General features: G+C 43.0%; 1 protein-coding gene across 8 annotated transcripts in view; it reads left to right on the top strand.

Annotated features, from left to right (window-relative positions):
• The first annotated feature begins 495 nt into the window (after positions 1-495).
• LOC123754530 (uncharacterized) overlaps positions 496-24,789 on the top strand; it is a 63,222-nt gene continuing 38,928 nt past the window's right edge. For 5 of the 8 annotated variants that reach the window (XR_011229034.1, XM_069326350.1, XM_069326349.1 and 2 more), the window contains exon 1: positions 21,672-21,784. The gene's annotated coding sequence lies outside the window, so the exon portion shown is untranslated. Of the gene's footprint in view, positions 645-21,665; positions 21,785-24,789 lie in introns of those variants that run through there. The other 3 variants (XM_069326352.1, XM_069326351.1, XM_069326353.1) reach the window with 3 other exon arrangements.

The raw sequence follows: 24,789 nt of genomic DNA, 5'->3' as shown, positions 1-24,789 counted from the left end.
AGGAAGAGGTGATGGTAGAGTGGGGAATGGTGAGAAGGACTGGGGGACAGGGGAAGGTTGCTGTGGCTCAGCATGTGCGTTGCTGAGCCACAGAAACGCGTGGCCGGGTACAGCTAGTTCATAATAAATTAGTAAATCACATATGTACTTATTCATAAGCCAAATATTGACTAAGCAAGTGAGGCAGTCGGACATTCACATAAAAAAGTTGACATCAGTTCTCTAGCAAAGCACTTTTAGTATATAATACATACAGTTTACATGTTCTCTAGTGGTCTGTGCCCCTCTCTTACGGCTAATTGTAAATGTGAATTGTTGATGCGTTTGAAGATTCCTCAGACTATTCTATTTAAAACTAATTAATGTTAAAATATACAGATTCGTGGTATAGAATAAAAGATACACGTTATTCTCATGAAATCTTGAAAGAGGGAATAATGAATTGAGCGCCAGGGCGTAGAAAACGGTGGTGTGTAAGAGGCGGAGGGGTAACTGGACCAGAGGTGTCAGAGAGCGACGGACGGTAGCCAGGGCAACACTCTACCAACACCGCCCGCTGCCACCTCCATCACCCACCTGCCACTGCTGCCACTGCCACCTCCGGCTCCACCTGCCACCTCCGGCTCCATCTGCTACCCATAGAAGTGAGTTCTAATTTCTGCTTCTTTTTCTCATATTAATTTGTTTTCAATATTTCAAAGTTGTTAAATATTGTTAAATATTTTGAATTTATTAATTTTGTTATAAATATTGTTAAATATTTTTAATATAATTTTTTATTAAATAGTATCAAATATTATTAATTTATTAATTTTTTATTAAATATTATTAGAATTTATACTTTATAAAGTTTTTATTAAATATTTTTAATTTTATGTTTACTTTGCCTCGTCTCGAAATGGTTTGGGTTTTCTTTAAGTGTCATCGTCACCTGGGAGAGAGAGACGCTGAGGGCCTTATGCCGCTACACCAATCAGTGCTCTACTTTATTCACACTAAATCCTGACTAATTGTATAGTTTTGATCGTGGATTTTATCCATGTTTAATGTGTCTACCAATATTATACGGGGATGGGGAAATTACTTGGGTCACTTGTACTCACTTAGTTGTGCTTGTGGGGGTTGAGCTTTGGCTCTTTGGTCCCGCCTCTCGACTGTCAATAAACTGGTAGTGAATAAGGATGATTGTTTGAGGAAATGTGGGGTGGTGGTGCGTTGATACGTGAGTCAGTGTGGTTGATATGTATGTGTGGTGGAGAGAAGTGTCTGTATGTGTCATAATCTTGATACAAGTGTGTATGTAACACTCTGTATTACCCACCTGCTGGTGTGAGTGTGTACCATGACCCATTATATTATTGATCAGTGAACTCATCAACTTAAATAATTGCTTCACTAACTAATTACTGTATTCTATTGCAATAACAAAATTGCTTATTGTTAAAATATGTATATAGACACACAGGTATATATATATATATATATATATATATATATATATATATATATATATATATATATATATATATATATATATATATATATATATATATATATGCGAACAAGCCTGAATGGTCCCCAGGACAATATGCAACTGAAAACTCACACCCCAGAAGTGACTCGAACCCATACTCCCAGGAGCAACGCAACTGGTATGTACAAGACGCCTTAATCCACTTGACCATCACGACCGGACATAATGAGGTGAAAGCCGAGGCTATTTGAACCACCCCACCGCCGGCACTCGGATAGTAATCTTGGGCATAGCATTTTACCAAATCACCTCATTCTTTGGGGCACACGTGAGGAACACAAATGCGAACAAGCCTGAATGGTCCCCAGGACAATATGCAACTGAAAACTCACACCCCAGAAGTGACTCGAACCCATACTCCCAGGAGCAACGCAACTGGTATGTACAAGACGCCTTAATCCACTTGACCATCACGACCGGACATAATGAGGTGATAGCCGAGGCTATTTGAACCACCCCACCGAGTGCCGACGGTGTACATACCAGTTGCGCTGTACCAGTTGTACATTAAGGCGTCTTGTACATACCAGTTGCGTTGCTCCTGGGAGTATGGGTTCGAGTCACTTCTGGGGTGTGAGTTTTCAGTTATATATATATATATATATATATATATATATATATATATATATATATATATATATATATATATATATATATATATATATCTAACACGAATTTTCTCAATATTTCTTATGTTTTTCTTCACTGTCGGTGGTAATAATTATTACCACCGACAGTGAAGAAAAACATAAGAAATATTGAGAAAATTCGTGTTAGAATTATTAATCTTACCTTTACGGTCATATTCAACAACATATATATATATATATATATATATATATATATTATGGATTTACTGTTCAGTGGGTGTGGATATATATGCAGGACAGAGGTGAGGCGAGGTACAATGTCTTGAATGAGATAATGGGATAGTAATAAGATATTAGTGATATAAAAATGAATATCAATGATCCTATTCAAATTACCCTCTAACTGATCAATCAAAATGGATCTAAATTATACAAACCACTGCTAATGTTGAAATTATATGATTATGTAATCTGTATTAAAGCAGATTCAATAAGGTTCCTATTGAAAATGCTTTTACAATTCGTTATTGAAGAGGCCATCTCCCAATAAATTTGGTGAGAACTTTCTGACAAATGAACAAACAAAGCATTAGACAATTGGCCGTGTCTTACAGAGTATTTATGTTGCGAAATTCTAAATTTCAAATCTTTGTATGTTTACCCAACATAGAACCTCTTACAGTCTTTACAAGTTATTTTGCAAATGACACAATTATCATTACGAGGATTGTTTCTAACAAAGTCAGTCATTAACATCATTATCAACACCACAACACCGTCCTGAATCACCAAGACGTAGGGAGAGATACGACAATAATCACACACACCGACGATCGTGGGAGGCTTCATATGCTTTAAGGCTGTGTTCCTTCGGGAGCTGACACCAGTACTCAACATCCAGATGAATCCCTGGAAACACAAACCAAAACTGTCTCTATTTTCCGCTTGTTACAACTTGTAATAAAGTTGTTACATCTTGGCTTAACGTGTTTATGACGTATTAGAACGTTGTTACAACTTGCTATATTGGTTGTTATAACTGGTTAGGAAGTGTTAAAACTTGTTCGAACGTTGTACCAACGTCGTAGTTTCGGCGTGTGTTTGGTGGGATTAGACTTCGAGCGTACAGCCGTTCGATGGTCCTCCATGGATACAAATATACGAAGATGTAAGACCTGGCGGACAACTAGAAGTCGGAGTCAGGCAACAATCACCTCGCCCTATCGCAGGTGAGGTGAACCCACACTTATAAACGTTTAGATTTTTCCTTGATAGCTTATAGAAAATGGGTTAGTGCAATGGAATGCATTAATCTGTTAGCTAACCTGAATGGCAGACCAGGAGTACTGATATTCCTGGACCTCGAGAAAGCCTTAGAACTGGCTAGCGTCCCAGCTATTCTCTGCTGCATCAACGACAAACAGGTCAATGGCAACATGCTCCTCTGGACCAAAAAGTGTCTCATAAACAGAGAAGCAAGAGTAAAACTTCATGGCACAGTCTCTGAATACAAATAGTCTCTGAATAGTTTGAAGTAGCACAAAACAATTCTATGAGAGCTGCCCTGGTAGCCCATTTATGGACCAGGCTTGAAACTAATATTGGAAACCGGTTTATCCTCTCTTCAAGAATGAATATCTCAAAGAACAGATACGATTACCAGTAAGATAATTGTTTCCCATTATCCAGTCCCAGTACGGCAGGCCTTGGTGGTTGGACTTGGCCAAAACACTGGTAACTCTTGGGTTGCCAGAGCGAGACAACTCCTAAACAGACTACAGTTAAAACACCATCACCATAAAAACTCTCACACCTCAACAAAGGCCATCTTCTCCAGAAAGTAGCTGAAGATTCGCCCTCTGCAATATGGTATCTTTAGGCCACCAAGTTAGGCAGGTTAAATATCCCGAAAGGTATCCACAGGGAAATAGCAGTTCGGTTATATAGACTACGTCTAGGTTACAGATGCAACTGGGAGATTGGTGAACCCTGAGAGCGGGAGTGCATCTTCTGCCAAACAATGACAGAAAAGCCATTACTTCACTATCTCCTTGAATGTGCAGCAACCAACAACCTTAGAAGAGCTTTAAGAGTCCCTGAATCTTGCAGTAACCACCCTGAAGCCCTCAACACTGCCACTCTCCTGGTCAAAAAAGGTGTCCAGCAGCTGGACACCTTCATAAATACTGTCAAGCAGTGTCCTTCCCCGCGGTAGCAGCCACATAGTAAGGACTGACGATTTAAATGCAAGTTCAGCACACAGTATATCCTTTCACGAACACAGATCACATTCACTCCAAAACATCTACCACTTAAGGGTTATTCATGTCCGTGCCACCTCTTGGGTGGCTTGATCTTCATCAATCAATCAATCGTGTAAGGTCAGTACAGCTGTGTCAGTCCAACAATGTACTCTTGAAGACGCCACATTGCTGACCAGACGTCGAACAATACAAATGGAAAGATTAAGTGATCCTGTGTTTCTTCACCCTCCAGATGGTAGAAGATATTTGCGTGGAATAGATAATATCCAAACAGAAATTAATAATAGTCACAATGCTGCTGTGTTTAATGACATATTATATATAATGTGAGCGAGTGTTTTTGTACATATATATATTTATGTAAGTGTCTATCTGCCTGTGAGTGAACCTAAGTATCAATATACGCGAGCACATAAATATGCTGCTAATGTAAATGGAATGTTGCTTTTCAAATTCCTAGTACAACGTGTCCATCAGCTGACAGATCTGACAGAGGAGCCTCCAGGACCACCTTCATCTTCTCGACAGTTGCTCACGATACTGAGGCAGTGAACTAATATACTTCCTTGGAAATATTCTGTATCCCTCTGAATCCGGGTCCCCAACCACTCGGGCTGAACGGTAGAGCGACGGTCTCGCTTCATGCAGGTCTACGTTCAACCCCCGACCGTCCAAGTGGTTGGGCACCATTCCCTATCCCCCGTCCCATCCCAAATGTTTATCCTGGCCCCTTCCCAGTGCTAGGTAGTCGTTCTGGCTTGGTGCTTTCTCCTGATGGTTGGCTGCGTGCCTCAGAGTCCGGGTAGACGGCTGACCGGGTCACGCCGGTAATTGTAAATAATTTAGTCTATTGATTGCAAATGTGAGCGTGGTTGTAGCGCCGGAGCCGTGAGATTGTTGGGTAATGACGTGCATGCTTCAAGGGCAAGGCATTAGTGACTTCTGGCATACCTTATGGGTGAGGTATTAGCGGCTCGGTAGCATACCTCACGGTCAAGGTATGCCACGAAACGTGTCAATAATGTCACGAGGCATTATTGACTCGTGGCATACTTCACGGTCAAGACTTTATTAACTCGTGACATACTTCACGGTCAAGGCATTATTGACTCGTGGCATACTTCACTGTCAAGGCATTATTGACTCGTGGCATACTTCACTGTCAAGGCATTATTGACTCGTGGCATACCTCACAGTCAAGGCATTATTGACTCGTGGCATACTTCACAGTCAAGGCATCTGTGACTCGTAGCATACTTTTCACGGTCAAGGCATCAGGGACTCGTAGCATACTTCACGGTCAAGGCATCAGGGACTCGCGGCATACTTCACAGTCAAGTCATCAGGGACTCGCGGCATACCTCACGGTCAAGGCATCAGGGACTCGCGGCATACCTCACGGTCAAGGCATCAGTGACTCGTGGCATACCTCACGGTCAAGGCATCATTGACCTATACTATACGTGATCAATACGAGATGTTGTATATTCATGCATCTTTGCTGGCCAGGCGTCGAGCCCACCCTGCTATGATAGTCTGTAAGCCACAGTACAAAATACAAGTATGGATTTTGTACAAAGTACAAGTACAAGTATTCACAACCCCTCCCCCCCCCCTACTGTACCTTGGCTTAATGTTTATAGCGATATAATACATTTTAATATTCTTGAGAGCCCTTGTTCCCCTCAACAATTGATTGGTGCGGAACTACAGTCCAATCAATCTCTTGAAGATTATTAAAGTCTATCGACTAACAGGAATGCTTTTGCTCACAAGTATGTGAATATATACACATACTTTAGGTGTATATCTCTTCTCTTTGTATATCTAGAGAAGAGGGGCACACCTCTAGAGGTGTATAGAAAGTATAACATGAGCAATTACAATATTTGTTAAAGAATAATAAGTTAAAAATATATATGAAATACGAGCAATAATGCAATTTGAAAATTTTATATTATATGGCAACTACCTAAACGTTATATTTTCTAACCTTTCCGAAAATACAACAAAAATGTGTATGGTTTTAATACACCAAGATTCTTATATTAAGGTTTTATATCTTTTAGTACTGGCATACACTATGTTAACTCCATACTGGTACACCCACTACATCAGTACCGGTTTACAGTCTGCTGCTTCAGCACTGGTATACGATCTGCTCGAATAATACCAGTATACAATCCGCTATCCCAGTACCAGTATACAATTCAGTACCGATATACACTCCACTAATCCAGTACCGGTATACACTCCACTAATCCAGTACCGGTATACACTCCACTAATCCAGTACCGGTATACACTCCACTAATCCAGTACCAGTATACAATCCACTAATCTAGTACCAGTATACAATCCACAAACCCAGTACTGGTAGATAATCTACAATCCCTATACCGGTGTACAATCTTCTACATATGCACTGGTATACAGTCTAGCATAAATTTTCGTTAAAACTTCTGGATCGTTGAATAAATCTGAACTTTTTCAATTATCTCTGAATTGCACTTTATTGTCTAAATGGTCACAGGAACTTACATTTCTCTCACCCAAGTGTTTCTTGCTGCTTTAGGGGGCCGGGAGAGCGCCGTGCGCGGGGTCAGTGCCCGCTTATCTTATATGTAAATATTTTACATTCCTTCCAGCGGGTTCCGAAGAGCCACAGTAAGTCTGTACTCAAACATGGGTGGGAGAGACCGCAGACTTTCCCATGTGATAATCAACTTTACAATTTTTTTCCGTATTTCTCCATTTTAATTAATTTTATCGTTCTAAAGAAATTTTGCTTTCACAAACACACAGCTGCGAGTGTGTGTATGTGTGGGGGGGGGCCTTGCGGGTGAGAGGACAACGCTCGCGGTTTGTAGTCCTCAGGGTCTGGGTTCGATTCCCGGCCGAGGCATAAACAAATGGGCAGTTTCTTTCATCCTGTTCACCTAGCAATAAATGGGTACCAGAGAGTTAAACAGCTGCTACGGGATGCTTCCTGGGGATAAATGTGTGTGTGTGTTTGTGTACCCACCTATTTGTGTCTGCAGGATCGAGCATTGACTCTTGGATCCCGCATTTCGAGCCATCGGTTGTTCACATCAATGACTTCGGTCCCATTTCCCTATCATACCTTGTTTTAAAATTATGAATAGAATTTGCTTCCACAACCTGCTCCTTAAGTGCATTCCACTTTTCAAATACTCTCACGCTAAAAGAATACTTCCTAACATCCCTGTGACTCAGCTGAGTTTCCAGCTTCCACCCATGTCCCCTCGTTCTGTTACTATTCCGTGTGAACATTTCGTCTATGTCCTCTCTGTCAATCCCCCTGAGTATTGTATACGTTCCTATCATATCCCCCCCTCTCCCTTCTTTTTTCTAGTGTCGTAAGGCACAGTTCCTTCAGACGCTCTTCATACCTCATCCCTCGTAACGCTGGGACGAGTCTCATTGCAAACTTCTGAACCTTTTCCAGTTTCCTTATGTGTTTCTTCAGGTGGGGACTCCTTGATGGGGCGGCATACTCTGCAGTGAAAAGCTCCCTAAATGCCTCATTACTTAGATTTTTGAATGATGTTCTAACTTTTACCAGTGTAGAGTACCCTGCTGTCGATATCCTATTTGACAGGATAGATAAAGATAAACTGTTTAGCATGGATATGGATAGTACGCGAACAAGTGGACAAAAAAAAAAAGTGGAATCTTAGTACCTAAATAAGCTACAGAGACATTAGAAAGAACTTTTTCCCGTGTCAGAGTGAAGGGAAGACAAATTATTCAATCAGGAAAAGGAGAAAGACCTGGGAATAGACAAAGCCCCAAATCTGGTGTCACAAGCCCAAATTAGCAGAATAACAACAGCTGCATAAGCCATACTGGCCAACATCTGTGTATTCTCCAGAAACTTGGACAAAGGGCTTCCCGGACCCTATTTACAGCGAAGGTCAGACCCACCCTTGCATATGCATCCTCAGTATGGAACCCTAGCTTGAAAAATGACAAGGAGATACTAAAAAAAGGTCCAAAGATATGTAACGAGACTCGTTCTGGGGGTGAAGGGACTGAACTAGGAGGAAAGACTGTGGGAACTGAACTTTACCACACTGGAGGGAAGGAGACACAGGAGGGCACAAGATAACAAATAATATTCTGAGGGAAATTGACAAAGTAGACAAAACTGGGTTGTTCACAGGTAGTAACAGCAGAACAAGGAGGTTATATATGGCAACTGTAAAGCAAGATGAGTGAAAGAGATATGAGGGAATACATTTATCAGTGTTAAAGCTGTCGATACATGGAACAGTAATTGAAGCTAACTAGATTCAAAATGTTAAATATAAATAAGATAAAATCGTGTGAACTGAGTCATTATATTAATCAACGAATGTTCAGAAGGCGGGGCCAGGAGCCTAGCTCAACCCTGCTAGCACATCCAGGCGAGTACATGCATACACATGTTGAGAATGATGTATGAGGACGACACACCAACTATCCAGCAGCAATAGATATAGAAAGTTCACCGCCAGATGTGCTCCGAAGACCCGAAGAATGACCTGTGAGGAGAGGCTAAGCGATCTTCATCTCCAGTCACAGAAAAGCTCACAAGCTCAAGAGTCCCAACAACATTTTCCATAAAGTAGACATTATACATATATAACCGAAAACTTCTCACCGCTGAAGGATTCGACCCCAGACAGCCAGAAGACCCCCCATGTACCTTAGCGTATCCAGTGCTTTTCCCAGTCGACCACAACGACTGTTAACGGAGATGGAAAGTTGTCGGACCCTTGACCAACATGCGAGGTGACTCGATGAAATACCTGTTCCAAAAATTATCCACAGAATGCTGCTGAGAGTTCGGTTAAGGTTCCAGTCCTTTAAACAGTCGATGTACTCTACCCACAGTCTAGTGGGTAAAGTACTGGATAGGCTAAAGTGGATGTGGCCCCCCCCCCCTGGCTGTCTGGGGGTCGAATCCTTCATAAGTGAGGAGTTTTCTGTTATATTTACTATAGATCACCAGTAATTTATAGATTACTGTTATCAATAAATGTTTTTAATTATTTGATTTATATAAGATTTATATTTATCCTGCCCGAAACGCTGCGCGTGCTAGTGGTTTTACAAGACTGTAATTACCATATTTGTTTCCTCACATTCCTTATGTACATTCTTGTATATGCATAAATAAATAAATAAATAAATAAGGTTTCTGTACGTTTGTAATTATTATTGTAATTTTGAATTACCTTCGAGTACTAATGTCATGATTATCAAATTATATCTTGATTGATCACATCATATAAATGGAACCGAATGTTTTGTTTTGTAAGTGGTGTTGCTTTGTCTCGCTCTAACCTTGTGTTATAGTCAGTAAGGGTTCTTGGAACTGCTGGTGACTTTAATTCAACTTTGGTAGTTTAGATCTGATGAATACAAGAAGTAATCGAAACCTCATCAATTTTAACAAGATGATTTTGCTATATAACTTGCAGAATCATTGACATAGCAAAATCATCTTGTTAAAATTGATGACGTTTCGATTACCTATCGTATTCATCATATCTAAAAGACAAATGTTGAAATAAAATTCACCATCAATGTAAAGGACCGTTAATGACTATAAAACAAGATAAGAAAAAAAAACAGTCGCTTTCATTTACATGAAACGATCAAACAAGATAAAATTCGAAAATCATGACATTAATACTCAAAAGTGATTCAAAATTAAAATAACAATTGCAAACGTACAGAAAACTTATATAAAAGCAAATAATTACAATACTTATAGTTCACCAGTTGAACATCTTGCAAGAAACAATAATACTGCACAAAAATGATAACTAAAGGTTATATTATATATCCTAATTAAAATAATTATAAAGAGTACAAAAATGTCAACACTCAACATTAATATCCGAGACATAAATCAGGGGGGAACTAACGCAAATAATACGTTGCGTTAGAACGCTACGTTGACTATAAATGAAAACAAATGGCCAACTGTGAATTATTCAGTGCACAAATGAGCAGCTGAACCGTAAATATTTAACATAAGCCGCAGCTCCCTGCTATATGAGGATTCCCTTATTCTCGCTGGTCATTCGTGCATGTGTCTATCATTTTAAAATCGGATACCAGCCGAAAATGATTCACCTCATTACAAAGATTTCTAACCTCTGAGAATGATGGTTTGCATAATGGTAAGTTAGGTAATTGTTCGTATAGGCCTGGCCTTATCACTAGAATCTCTAGAAACTCTAGTGATTATTCACCAAACAAGAACGGATAAAGACGAGTTTTCTACCAGTTATCCCTGCCCACCGCCTGACTTAATGTTTGACTGGCATCCAGCCCACATCAGTACCTTATTTTGTACCTTATGTTTGATTACCCTTATATCCCTTATAATGATCCACGTGTGTCTCACTCCAGTGAGCGACCCACGACCGTCGCTTCTCGCTAATGTCACACAACGAACCTGAATAACCACAGTGATTTAGTTATAGATCATTAGTGATAGCAGCAATTGTGCTGGAGAACCTTGGGCGGGCATAACATATATTCTCCCCCCCCCCCTTTTTCATTATTTCCATTATCATTATTTGCCTTGAAATATTACCATTATTTGTTATTTTTTTACCATTATTTGACTGTCCTTGAAATAATGGGTCATTATTACCACCCAAGGTGTTTACACACACACACTTTAGGCTCGTGGGGCGTCACTGGTACCATCGCCAGTGCTTATTTCAGTCGATAAGGTCATCACGACCAGCCAGTTGTGGCAACAGTGTTTGTTAACCAATATATCCTAAATGGAATGTCTAGGGGCAGTAGGATTTATTGACTCGGGCTCCAGCTCCTGGACCCCAGCCTCTAGGCTTGTGAGACGCATTATGGAATGATTTCCGATCATCATTACTGCTCACTCTTACATTAATGTGTTATCTTGTTGTCTTCCTACTCATCTGGGTCTCTACAGCTTCCATACTGAGTTGGCTTTAGCTGCAGATAACTGTATACCTTAATAGTAGATAAGAGGGTAGTCTTTAGAAGTAGATAAGACAGTAGTCTTTAAATGTAGATAAGAGAGTCGTCTTTAATAGTAGATAAGATATTAGGCTTTATTAATAGATGAGAGAATATACTTTAAAATTAGATAATATAATATGCATTAATAAAAAATAATAAAGGAGATAATAATAGTAAATAAGATAATATGTATTGAAAGTAGATAAGATAGTATGCATGCATAATAAATAATGTGTTGCCAGTACGGTTTGATTAAGCCTTAAATGTGAGTGGTCATCTACTAATAATAGCTAAGATCTTATCAACCAATAAAGTCTACTATCATATCTACTATTACAGTCTACTCTCCCATTTGTGTTTCTGTAAACGAGGTTTGACTTGTGAGGAATGGTACTGTGTCGTGTAATGTGGTCGATAAGGTCGTCTGGACGACACAGTTATGACAACGATAAGGTCGTCTGGACGACACAGTTATGACAACGATAAGGTCGTCAAGACGACACAGTTATGACAACAATAAAGTTCACACATCACAAACGACAAGAGTCAAGGAATTCATGCACCTCACCGACCCATCCATCACTGTAATGCACTCGTGCAAGTGCATGATGGCTTGCAAGTGCATGTACACGCGGATCCACTTAGCTATTTGTCACGACTTGTAATTCTAACGACTTCGTTTCTAAACGGGATAGACGTTTTCCATGACGTCCAGACGTTTTGTGAAAAACGTATCTCTCTCTCTCTCCCTGGTCCTCAGCGCCTGCAGGAGGCTGGGCGGTGGGGAGGGTCGTGTCCTCCTCTCACCTGGGGCTCACCATAGCCCGTGCTACTTGGAACTTTTTGTTCTAAATAGTGACTCCTCTCACCTTCATCCCGTACGTAACTGCGTGTCATTTTCGGGTAATTTATCGACCTGATTCCTTTATTTGGTTCCAGTACATAGTAGTCGCTGTCTCTCAATGGTTTCTCCTCCAGGTGTCCAGGCATGTCGTGACCATTGTGAGAGGCGTGCGTGCGTGCGTGAGTGTGCGTGTATTGATTGCAACGTGACCATTGTCAGAGGCGTGCGTGCGTGCGTGTGCGTGTATTGATCGCAACGGGATCATCGCGACATTTGCTAGTATGGTCATAGTTGTTTCTTCCCCGAAATGATCAGTATTCTGTTTAGTCCATCATACAGCCTCGTTCGTCTCTGTGGCCCTTTATGGAACCCCTGGCGGCCATCTGGCGGCCACCTGGCCACCTGGCCACCTGGCTACTTGGCCACCTGGCCACACCTAGCCACCAGGCCACCTAGCCACACCTGGCCACACCTGGCCACCAGGCCACCTAGCCACACCTGGCCACACCTGGCCACCAGGCCACGTAGCCACACCTGGCCACACCTATCATGACTATTGTATGGGTCCTCGTGTTGTATTATCTCACTAAGTAAATCAGCTAAAATTAGACCCGTGTTAAGCGTATTATATCGACAGTTTAAGCGTATTATGCACACTTCAGTTAGTCTCAGCGTCGAGGGTAAACACAACTCTTAACACTGCACTTATGAAACACTTACTTTAACACTTACTTAACACTAACCTTATGAAAGGAACACACAGGAATATTGTGTTGGGAAGTCACACAAGAGTGAGTGGGAGAGTTTAAGTTTATTTAAAATTAAATGTTATTTATTCCTAATGGTAACAGCCGGTTGTCTGCTGGTGACAGGGGTGAGGTTGTCTGTTGGTGACAACGGGTGAGGTTGTCTGCTGGTGACAAGGGTGAGGTTGTCTGCTGGTAACAAGGGTGAGGTTGTCTGCTGGTGACAAGGGTTAGGTTGTCTGCTGGTGACAAGGGTGAGGGTGTCTGCTGGTGACAAGGGTGAGGTTGTCTGCTGGTAACAAGGGTGAGGTTGTCTGCTGGTGACAAGGGTGAGGTTGTCTGCTGGTGACAAGGGTGAGGTTGTCTGCTGGTGACAAGGGTCAGGTTGTTTGCTGGTGACAAGGGTTAGGTTGTCTGCTGGTGACAAGGGTTAGGTTGTCTGCTGGTGACAAGGGTCAGGTTGTCTGCTGGTGACAAGGGTTAGGTTGTCTGCTGGTAACAAGGGTGAGGTTGTCTGCTGGTGACAAGGGTGAGGTTGTCTGCTGGTGACAAGGGTCAGGTTGTTTGCTGGTGACAAGGGTGAGGTTGTCTGCTGGTAACAAGGGTGAGGTTGTCTGCTGGTGACAAGGGTGAGGTTGTCTGCTGGTAACAAGGGTGAGGTTGTCTGCTGGTGACAAGGGTGAGGTTGTCTGCTGGTGACAAGGGTGTGGACCACACCACCATCGACCACACCTGGTAGAAGCCATGTGTCATCCTGTCCTTGACATTGAAAAGTTTAATTTTCGTAGTAAAAAAAAAGTATAAACTGAAGGTCAGCGATGCTCCCAGCACCCTCGGGGACCTTCACGACGAAACAATGCTCCGGGTGCTCCACTTTTCATATGAATATTTCATGAGCATTACGCAAATTGAGCGCAATTTGAATATATATTTTTTAAATAGAGACCATTTTCTGACAAGTGATACGCTACAAAATTCGTGGAATGACTACATTCCCATGTTGTGTTTGTAGCAATGGTGATGAATGGTGAGATGCGAAGGTGCACGAAACTGTACGAATCGTAGAAACTTTCAGAGATACTTCTAGACCCTGAATTATGCCCAGATACTGTTGGGAATAACAGAGACACAACTAGAAATGCTCTGTTGGGCGTTCCTCTTGGCTTGGGCAACGTTCCTTCACTCTGGCCTCATTATCCTTATATCCCAGCTCCTATCCTGCCCTCATATCCAAGCTCCTATCCTGTCCTTATAACCCAGCTCCTATCCTGCCCTCATATCCAAGCTCCTATCCTGTCCTTATATCCCAGCTCCTATCCTGCCCTCATATCCAAGCTCCTATCCTGTCCTTATATCCCAGCTCCTATCCTGCCCTCATATCCAAGCTCCTATCCTGCCCTCATATCCAAGCTCATATCCTGCCCTCATATCCCAGCTCCTATCCTGTCCTCATATCCCTGCTCCTATCCTGCCCTCATATCCCAGCTCCTATCCTGCCCTCATATCCAAGCTCCTATCCTGCCCTCATATCCAAGCTCCTATCCTGCCCTCATATCCCAGCTCCTATCCTGCCCTCATATCCCAGCTCCTATCCTGCCCTCATATCCCAGCTCATATCCTGCCCTCATATCCAAGCTCCTATCCTGCCCTCATATCCCAGCTCCTATCCTGCCCTCATATCCAAGCTCCTATCCTGCCCTCATATCCCAGCTCCTATCCTGTCCTCATATCCCAGCTCCTATCCTGGCCTCATATCCAAGCTCCTATCCTGGCCTCTACCTTTCTTTATATATGTCTATAGTCATTATGGCTTAGCGTTTTCTTCTCATAATCATACTTTTGTATTGCCGCTAAAACAAAAGAGCAGAGCTGTTGTAGGATACACAGTCCTCCACAACACCTTGACTAACAATACTCATAAACCAATTTTGTGGTCAGATACATTGATGGTGAATTTCAGTTCAGAAAATTTCAAAGATCCGGACATCCGGTTTACAGCTACCATACAGTGACCGACCGTTTATCCGGACTCTTCAGGGACCCGCCCTTGTCATTGACCCTCGACAGCCGCAGATCAATTACCGGTTGAAGTATCGGTGATTGACAGTATTGTCGGTTCTAATAGGGGTCACCTCCCACCCCTGCTGTACCGCCCATCCCTGCTGTACCGCCCATCCCTGCTGTACCTCACACCCCTGCTGTACCACCCACCCCTGCTGTACCGCACACCCCTGCTGTACCGCCCACCCTTGCTGTACCACCCACCCCTGCTGTACCGTCCACCCCTGCTGTACCACCCACCCCTGCTGTACCGCACACCCCTGCTGTACCGCCCACCCCTGCTGTACCTCACACCCCTGCTGTACCACCCACCCCTGCTGTACCGCACACCCCTGCTGTACCGCACACCCCTGCTGTACCACCCACCCCTGCTGTACCGCACACCCCTGCTGTACCGCACACCCCTGCTGTACCATCTACCCCTGCTGTACCGTCCACCCCTGCTGTACCACTCACCCCTGCTGTACCACTCACCCCCTGTTTTCCGGTTTGTCCAACTCAATACTATCAGTTTCTACTCTCTAATATCGTTGTACGTCGGTATACGTACTATGGTACCATCGTTACTATGACCACTACCACAACAGGACGATGGGCTGTACCGGCAGGCGATAGTTAATAGTTACATTATAATGGCTTAATTATTAATTAATAATTTGTATTCATTATAATTATAATGAATTATAAATAATATAAATAATATTATTATATATAAATCACACAAACATCATATATCAATTAGAAAACCATTTGGGACAATAAGCCCTGGAAACACAAACCGAAACTGTCTCTATTTTCCGCTTGTTACAACTTGTAATAAAGTTGTTACATCTTGGCTTAACGTGTTTATGACATATTAGAACGTTGTTACAACTTGCTATATTGGTTGTTATAACTGGTTAGGAGGTGTTAAAACCTGCTCGAACGTTGTACCAACGTCGTAGTTTCGGTGTGTGTTTGGTGGGAGGTGACTTGAACCGACGGTCTGGAGGCTCTCAGACTCAATAATGATGGGACAACAGCCAGTCAACTCGGAACTCTGCTGAATTAGGAGGTTGTGGAGGCCGCAACTGGTGACCAACCAGGATGTAGCGAACAGCCCGCCTACACGCTGGCCTGGTGGTGACCCGTCCACACCTCAGCGCCCGAAATGACTCTCCATATTATTATCATTATTAGATGAGTGTGTCTGTAGTTTCTTAAGTGTAATGACGAAATTGTGTAAGCTTGATGGTGGGAGTTGAGCTTCAGCTCTGTTGTTCCCCCTCTCAACCTTTAATCAAGTGGTTATGTGGTCTGTGGCGCCAACATTCCTGCCATTCACAGAATGTATACATTGTTAATGTTAGTGCAGGGAACTAGTTAGTTGACTGACTGCCAGGGGGGGGGGACATGTATTATTCACGACTCTGTACTGGTGGTCGCGTGATACCTGTGTAGCCTTACCCATACTGACCTAAGTGTACCTGCGGGGGTTGAGCTTCGGTTCCTTGGTCCCGCCTTTCAACATGGGCTCTATCATGTCTACCTTTTAAACTGTGTATGGCGTCTGCCTCCAATACATCACTTATATAATGTTTTAAATGATGTCTTATATTTCTAAATGCAGTTCTGATGTTAGCCAGCCTTGCATACGCCGCCGATGATAGCCTTTTGAAGTGGTCTTCAGGACAGGCTCGGTGTGGTATTAACTCCTACATCCTTCGCTCTCTCCGGGTCTTGCAAGATTTCGTGTCCCATTTGGTTCCTTGTGTCTGGCCTCCAGATCACCTAGTTTCATTAATTTGCATTTACTTGAATTAAACTCTTGTAGCCATTTGTTAGAACATATTTTCAGTTTGTTCAGATGATCTTGCAGCCTCTTGCTGTCTTCGTCTTAATCGTCCTCATAATGTTCTCGTCGTCCTCATAATGTTCTCATGTTCTCGTCGTCCTCATAATGTTCTCATCAGCAGCAACCATTGAGAGAAAAGGGTCTATTCTCTATGTGAGAAAGTTTACATAGCACATCTATGAGTATTACCAAAAGTCTAAGAACTGTAGAGGACCACATTATGACGCCTCGCCACTCTGAGACCTCACCCCTCACAGTGACTCCCTGTCTTCTGTTGCTTAGGTACTCCCTTGTCCACTGGAGTGGCACCTCTGTAGCGTTGGTTACGTGGTAACTCTGATTGTAATATATTTGTCTACATAACGTGATTGTTATACATTTTGTTATATTCTGAATTCTCCAAAAACAATAAATAATAAATGTTGTATTATAGTTAATGGGTATAAACTTTAGCTGGTGAGGAAGATCAATAGTTGGATCCCACTATATTGTTCCACCAAGACCTACGTGGACACTGGTCAACACTTCCACAGTGAGGTGTTGACCAGGTCTACTATGTTCATCTGCAGTTACAACGTAACATTTTATCAGGAAAAATTCGCATAAAATAATTTTTTTATATAATCTTATGAAAATTATATATATATATATATATATATATATATATATATATATATATATATATATATATATATATATACATATATATATATATATATACATATATATATATATATATATATATATATATATATATATATATAGTAACCGGGAAGGTACAGGGTATATAAAACTTGTGACTCCTTCTTTATCAAGTTTAGAGCTTCCTTTCCCATAGCTCATGTTAAGGTTATTGAACAAGTTCCCGCCAGAAAGTTCAGATACAGCTTGTCCAGGCGTACCTTAGAACCTTGCCGAAGATCAATTCCTCTATCTACTTGGAGCGGGGGGGGGGGGAGAGATTAATTCAGCTATGTATAATTGACAAACTCACTTGAGTTATACCGAAGAGTCGTTAATGATCTCTGTGGCTCTCACGAACCAGGTCATCCATCTTGGAGTGGAGAATTTATTGTTGACTTAAACAGCCTTGACACATTCTCTCCAGAGTCATTATGGCTGACCCTCTGTACTCCCCCATGACATTCCTGCTTTAATGGGGCGAGTGTAGTCCACTTACACTGTCAGTGGTACAGCAGTAAGTGTAGTCCACTTACACTGTCAGTGGTACAGCAGTAAGTGTAGTCCACTTACACTGTCAGTGGTACAGCAGTAAGTGTAGTCCACTTACACTGTCAGTGGTACAGCAGTAAGTGTAGTCCACTTACACTGTCAGTGGTACAGTGTATTCACCATCCGGGAGAGTTTAGCTACACGTTAATTACTTCAACCAGTAAAAAATGACCCAAATGAACACCACAGTGACTTTAATTGTCAAGAACCACAACATTTGGACAATGGGTTAACAGAGTTGTGTGTGTGTGTACTCACCTAATTGTGCTTGCGGGGGGGGGGTTAAGCTCTGGCTCTTTGGTCCCGCTTCTCAACTGTCAATCATCTGGTGTACAGATTCCTGAGCCTAGGAAATATAGATATCGGAAAGTTGTGTTTACAACTCTCTTTCCCCACAAGTGTAGGAAGTTGTTGAATGGACATTGCTATTTGGGTAGGCTCATCCTCCTGTGAGGTAGTTGACAGGGGTTCAGGGGGAGGTGGGGTGAGGGATGGAGGGCTTAGGTCTTGCCCAGGCCTGCTTGGGGCAGGAAGAAGACCAAGGGATAGGAAGGCAGAGGATCCTGGAGGTAAGGGGGCAGGGAGGATTTGGGTGATATGGTGGGCATTGTGCAGGAGCAAGGAAGGATATGTGTTAAGGGTGGGAGGGGGCCTTAAGGGGTGGTAAGGTGGGGTGTTGCAGTCCCCTCTGGCGTTCCTGAATTGCTGGATTGGAGTTCCCCACTCTTCTCTGGGATTGCTGAGTTGGAGGCTGAGGTTCCCTGGCTCCCTTCGCTCTCCCTGCGCCTTTTCCTTGCATCTGCTGCCCTTATTATCTCGTCTCTGGTCATGTTCCTCTGAAGGTATACATCTTTGTAATACCTTGCATTTTTCAGTTTGCTCTACTTTACTAGTATGTCCTCTTTGGTGCCCTCGTTCCTGAATATTACCTGGATCAATCTGTGAATGTGTGTGTGTGTGTGTGTGTGTGTGTGTGTGTGTGTGTGTGTGTGTGTGTGTGTGTGTGTGTGTGTGTGTGTGTGTGTGTGTGTGTGTGTGTGTGTGTGTGTGTACTCACCTAATTGTGCTTGTGGGGGTTGAGTTCTGGTTCTTTGGTCCCGCTTCTCAACCGTCAATCAACTGGTGTACAGATTCCTGAGCCTACTGGGCTCTATCAGTCTATCTATCAGTCTGGGCTCTATGTGTGTGTGTGTGTGTGTGTGTTTGTGTGTGTGTGTGTGTGTGTGTGTGTGTGTGTGTGTGTGTGTGTGTGTGTGTGTGTGTGTGTGTGTGTGTGTGTGTGTGTGTGTGTGTGTGTGTGTCTCACTTGCCAGACACCACTGACAAACATCCTAGCAACCAGGCAATAGTTACCATTATGGGGTAAATATGAACCAAACACGCGAGCATATATGAGAATGCACATGCACAAGCACACACACACACACACACACACACACACACACACACACACACACACACACACACACACACACACACACACACATTGGTGAAAATGTGAAATAGGTGAAAATGGACATAGGAAAGTGAGCTTCACGGTAATGTACTCAAACATTGATGGGATTACCAACAAAACAAGTGAAGTGGCAGAAAGGGCGCAGGAAGAAAACCCAAAAGTAATAGGACTCACAGAAACAAAATTGTCAGGAGTCATAACAAATGCTGTATTTCCAAAGGACTTTTATATAGTAAGGAAAGAGAGAGACGGGAGAGGAGGAGGAGGAGGAAGAGTGGCTCTGCTGATAAGGAAGGACTGGAGTTTTGATGAGAAGGAAATTCCGGGCTGCGACGGATTCAGAGACTACATAACAAGAACTAAGACAATGGGTGGACCTAAGGTAATAGTGGCAGTCATTTACAACCCTCCATTAAATGACAGAAGACCTAGACAAGAGTTCGACAGAAACAACATGGCTACCATTAACATAATAGAGAGAGCAGCTTCAGTTGCCTGCAGGAATGGATCCAGACTCTTAATCATGAGCGATTTCAACCATGGAAAGATAGACTGGGAGAATGGGGACCAACATGGAGGTGAAGACACATGCAGATTTAAACTTTTGGAAGTGAGTACAAGGAACTTTCTGAGCCAGCATGTCAAGGGGCCCACAAGAATGAGAGGAAATGACGAACCAGCTAGGTTCGTGGCCCCCAGTGTGTGGCCACACTGGGGGCCACACACTTGGTGCCACACACTGGGGGGCCACATACTTGGTGCCACACACTTGGTGCCACACTGGGAGCCACACACTTGGTGCCACACACTGGGGGCCACACACTTGGTGCCACACTGGGGGCACACACTTGGTGCCACACACTGGGGGCCACACACACTTGGTGCCACACACTTGGTGCCACACACTCAGGGCCACACACTGGGGGGCACAGCTTGGGGACCACACACTGGGGTCAACATCCTGGGGGCCACACACTGGGGGCCACACACTGGGGTCAACACCCTGGGGGGCCACACACTGGGGGCCACACACTGGGGTCAACACCCTAGGGTCCCACACCCTGGGGGCTACACACTGGGGGCCACCACACTGGGGGCCACACCCTGGGGGCCACACACTGGGGTCAACACCCTGGGGCCTCACACTGGGGCCCACACACTGAGGTCAACACCCTGGGGGCCACACTGTGGTGAACACCATGGGGTGCCACACACCCCCGCCTCACAACACCAGGGGCCACACACCCCCGCCTCACAACACCAGGGGCCACACAAAACCGTCCCATAACACCAGAGGGCCACACACCCCCGCCACACAACACCAGGGGGCCTCACACCCCCGCCACACAACACCAGGGGGCCTCACACCACCGCCACACAACACCAGGGGGCCTCACACCACCGCCACACAACACCAGGGGGCCTCACACCACCGCCACACAACACCAGGGGCCACACAAAACCGTCCCATAACACCAGAGGGCCACACACCCCCGCCACACAACACCAGGGGGCCTCACACCACCGCCACACAACACCAGGGGGCCTCACACCACCGCCACACAACACCAGGGGCCACACAAAACCGTCCCATAACACCAGAGGGCCACACACCCCCGCCACACAACACCAGGGGGCCTCACACCACCGCCACACAACACCAGGGGGCCTCACACCACCGCCACACAACACCAGGGGGCCTCACACCACCGCCACACAACACCAGAGGGCCACACACCACCGCCACACAACACCAGGGGGCCTCACACCACCGCCACACAACACCAGGGGGCCTCACACCACCGCCACACAACACCAGGGGGCCTCACACCACCGCCACACAACACCAGGGGGCCTCACACCACCGCCACACAACACCAGGGGGCCTCACACCACCGCCACACAACACCAGGGGGCCTCACACCACCGCCACACAACACCAGGGGGCCTCACACCACCGCCACACAACACCAGGGGGCCTCACACCACCGCCACACAACACCAGGGGGGCCACACCCCCCGCCCCTCCAGGGAAGGGGTCATATAGACCAGGTGAGAGGCAGTGCGCGGCGCACACACCTGCCAGCCTCACCTGCCTCAGGTACACCACACCGGCGCTCCTCCACACCTGCGCTACACTCCGCCTTCCACACCACAACCTTCCAGAATTATCACTCAGCTTTATGCACTAAAGGTGAGCTTTAAATACCACTAAGCTTTATGCAGTAAAGATGACCTATTAATATCACTAAGCTTTATGCAGTAAAGATGACCTATTAATATCACTAAGCTTTATGCAGTAAAGATGACCTATTAACATCAGTAAGCTTTATGCAGTAAAGATGACCTATTAATATCACTAAGCTTTATGCAGTAAAGATGACCTATTAACATCAGTAAGCTTTATGCAGTAAAAGGGTGTGGGTGAAAAATTTAGTTCTATAATGAAATTATAGTAAATGTTTCGAAAGACCAATATGAATATTAATTAATAAGAGAACCAGTGGCTATTAGATTCTAATAATGTATTAATAAATGTAATTAATAATATTAAGAGAAATTGACTGTAATATTAATAATAATTTAGAACTAAATCCTTGCACCCTACAACTTAGGGGGTTAATTATATGAAGTTAATGCACTTAAAAAATAATAAGTTATTACATTTCTGTTAATGAAATATTGAGCTGTTAATACACATCTATTAATGAATTATTATATATAAATACAAATTTGACTCTCAATAATAAAGACTATCTACAGTACAAGACTGGAAACGTCTTAGCTGTTTCAGAGGAACGTAGATCGCGTCCAGCCTCTACAACACCTTGAAACCCGCCCCGAGATAGAATCCGTGGAACACGTGATCATGGGAACAGTTGCACGTCTCCCTCAGTTGTAATACCACGCTGAAGTGTGGTATTTATAATTTTATAAAATTTCCACTCCAACATAGTATCCATCCATTTAACTGCAAGATCTAAAATAATTGGAGGGATAATACTTGCACTCACATGGGTGTTTTAATTCGCCTGCATCGTCAGGACAGCAAACTAAATAGGATTGTAAATAATGGCCAATACTACAAACTCTATATAGTACTTCACTGCCGAACGTGGTGAACATAAGTTGGGAAAGTTGCACCCTCAATCGGAAGCTCGTAGAAGTACAGATGCTTGCCAAATTATTCGATTGTTGTCGGGCCGCTTCAGAACACCTTCACGCTAGCTGGTAAATATGGCCAGTCTCTCCTCCTTCCTCTTGGGTGGCGCATGCGCAATAGCTCCCAAGGCTGGGATCCTGAGTATAAAGCATAATATTCATTTAATGTTCAGTATGGAAGGAAATGGGTTTGACGAATATTTAAGTCATCAATAAATGTATTATGCGGCAACAAATATTTTCTCGTAGTGCATGTCAAGTAATTTAGACTACGTTAAATGAACGAGAAAGATTCAAACTGGAAATTTGACTTATTTTATTCACTGGAATAGCTAATCGTAGCTGTATGAATTATTTATAGTAAACGAACGTAAACAAATGAGTAAATCTATTATTAATTGATTATCCTTAATAAGGGAAGGTAAATGAGGCTGGATTCAATTCGATCCATTTATAATTATAAATTATTCCCTGTGAGTAGCTGGCTGACGCAACATGGCCATGATTCCAGGGATAAATCGGGCGGTACTGCGCCTTAATTATTAACTAAATGAATTTAGTTTCACTACTCTACTGGTTAGTATTGTTAGTAAATTATAATACCAAGTTCAAGAATTGCTTCTTCAAGTTCTAGGTGTTAGTAATTAAGTGTTGGAAATTTTCAACATAACTCCTGGGCGAAAAATTACGGGTCGCAGTGCTGACATTCTTATTACTCTTCCCTGAAATTATATTCATTACTTACATGTTAGAAAGTTAGTATGAACAACACGGATGTCCCGTGTCTGTGAAACAGATATGAAACTAAGTCATCATGGGAACATCATTTAAATGTTGAAAACATGAAATTATTGAGTCATCCAAATCAAGAAAGCTCTAAAATCTACAGTAAAATCAATGATGAGTGTCGCTATGACTTGTAATGGTTGAATTACGTAGTCACTGAATGGTTCCAACAGACTCAGAAAATATTCTCAATATCAGATGGTTATTATCTGCAATTATGCAGGATGAAAATACTGTACAAGTGGTAATTTTACATTGTTATACATTAATTAAAGAATATAAAGTATTAATCATTATATCATTGAAGATCAAGGAAACTTCGAATCTACAGTGAGTTCACTGTCTAGGGTTACTGTGACCTGTAACTGTTGAGTTACTAGACACTAACTCAGCATTGGAGTATCATGACCACCTCAAACTCAAATGAGGAATTGTCTGCACTTAAGCAGAATTAAATTTGGCTTAAATTTGTACTCTGGTGCAGTAGTCATTTGAAACTAATAGTATAACTAAGTTTCTAGCCTAGTTAAATTTCATTTATTATTAGAGAACTGATTATGTTTAATCATTAAAATCAAGGATAATCCTGAGTCGACAATGAGATTAGTAGCCTAATCATTATGACTTGTATCTAATTGAATTACAGCTCACAGGCTTGTCACTGAAGACATGAATTCATCCTCAATTTAAATGAGGAATAACAATTTAATTTAAATCAGTCTCTTATTAATAGTCAACTACATATATTTGGGAGCACAGACTCAGCTGATACTCTGTTGACTGTAACTAATGTCCCTTAATATCTACCTAAATAGAGGGTTTAATTTCCCTAAACCTACCTAAGTAGAGGGCTATGCTAATTGTGACAATCTACTATTTCTTTGGTAGCATCACCCTAGCTAAATGGTGAGCAGTTGAGCTGCTCGTTTGTTAATGCATTAGGCTACAGTGCTGTAGCTTGTTGACCAGACCACACACTAGAAATTGAAGGGACGACGACGTTTCGGTCCGTCCTGGACCATTCTCAAGTCGATTCTCACAATCGACTTGAGAATGGTCCAGGACGGACCGAAACGTCGTCGTCCCTTCAATTTTTAGTGTGTGGTCTGGTCAACATACTTCAGCCACGTTATTGTGACTCATCGCGTGCTGTAGCTTTCTTGAGACTTAACGAAGCACCTAGTCTAACAAAACTATTTGTGAGTAGTACGGCTTACTCAGTTTATAGTTATTACGCTACAATACTATAGT

Source organism: Procambarus clarkii, chromosome 18, assembly GCF_040958095.1.
Source record: "Procambarus clarkii isolate CNS0578487 chromosome 18, FALCON_Pclarkii_2.0, whole genome shotgun sequence".
Lineage (NCBI taxonomy): Eukaryota > Metazoa > Arthropoda > Malacostraca > Decapoda > Cambaridae > Procambarus > Procambarus clarkii.
This window is presented reverse-complemented; position numbering and strand designations above follow the sequence as displayed.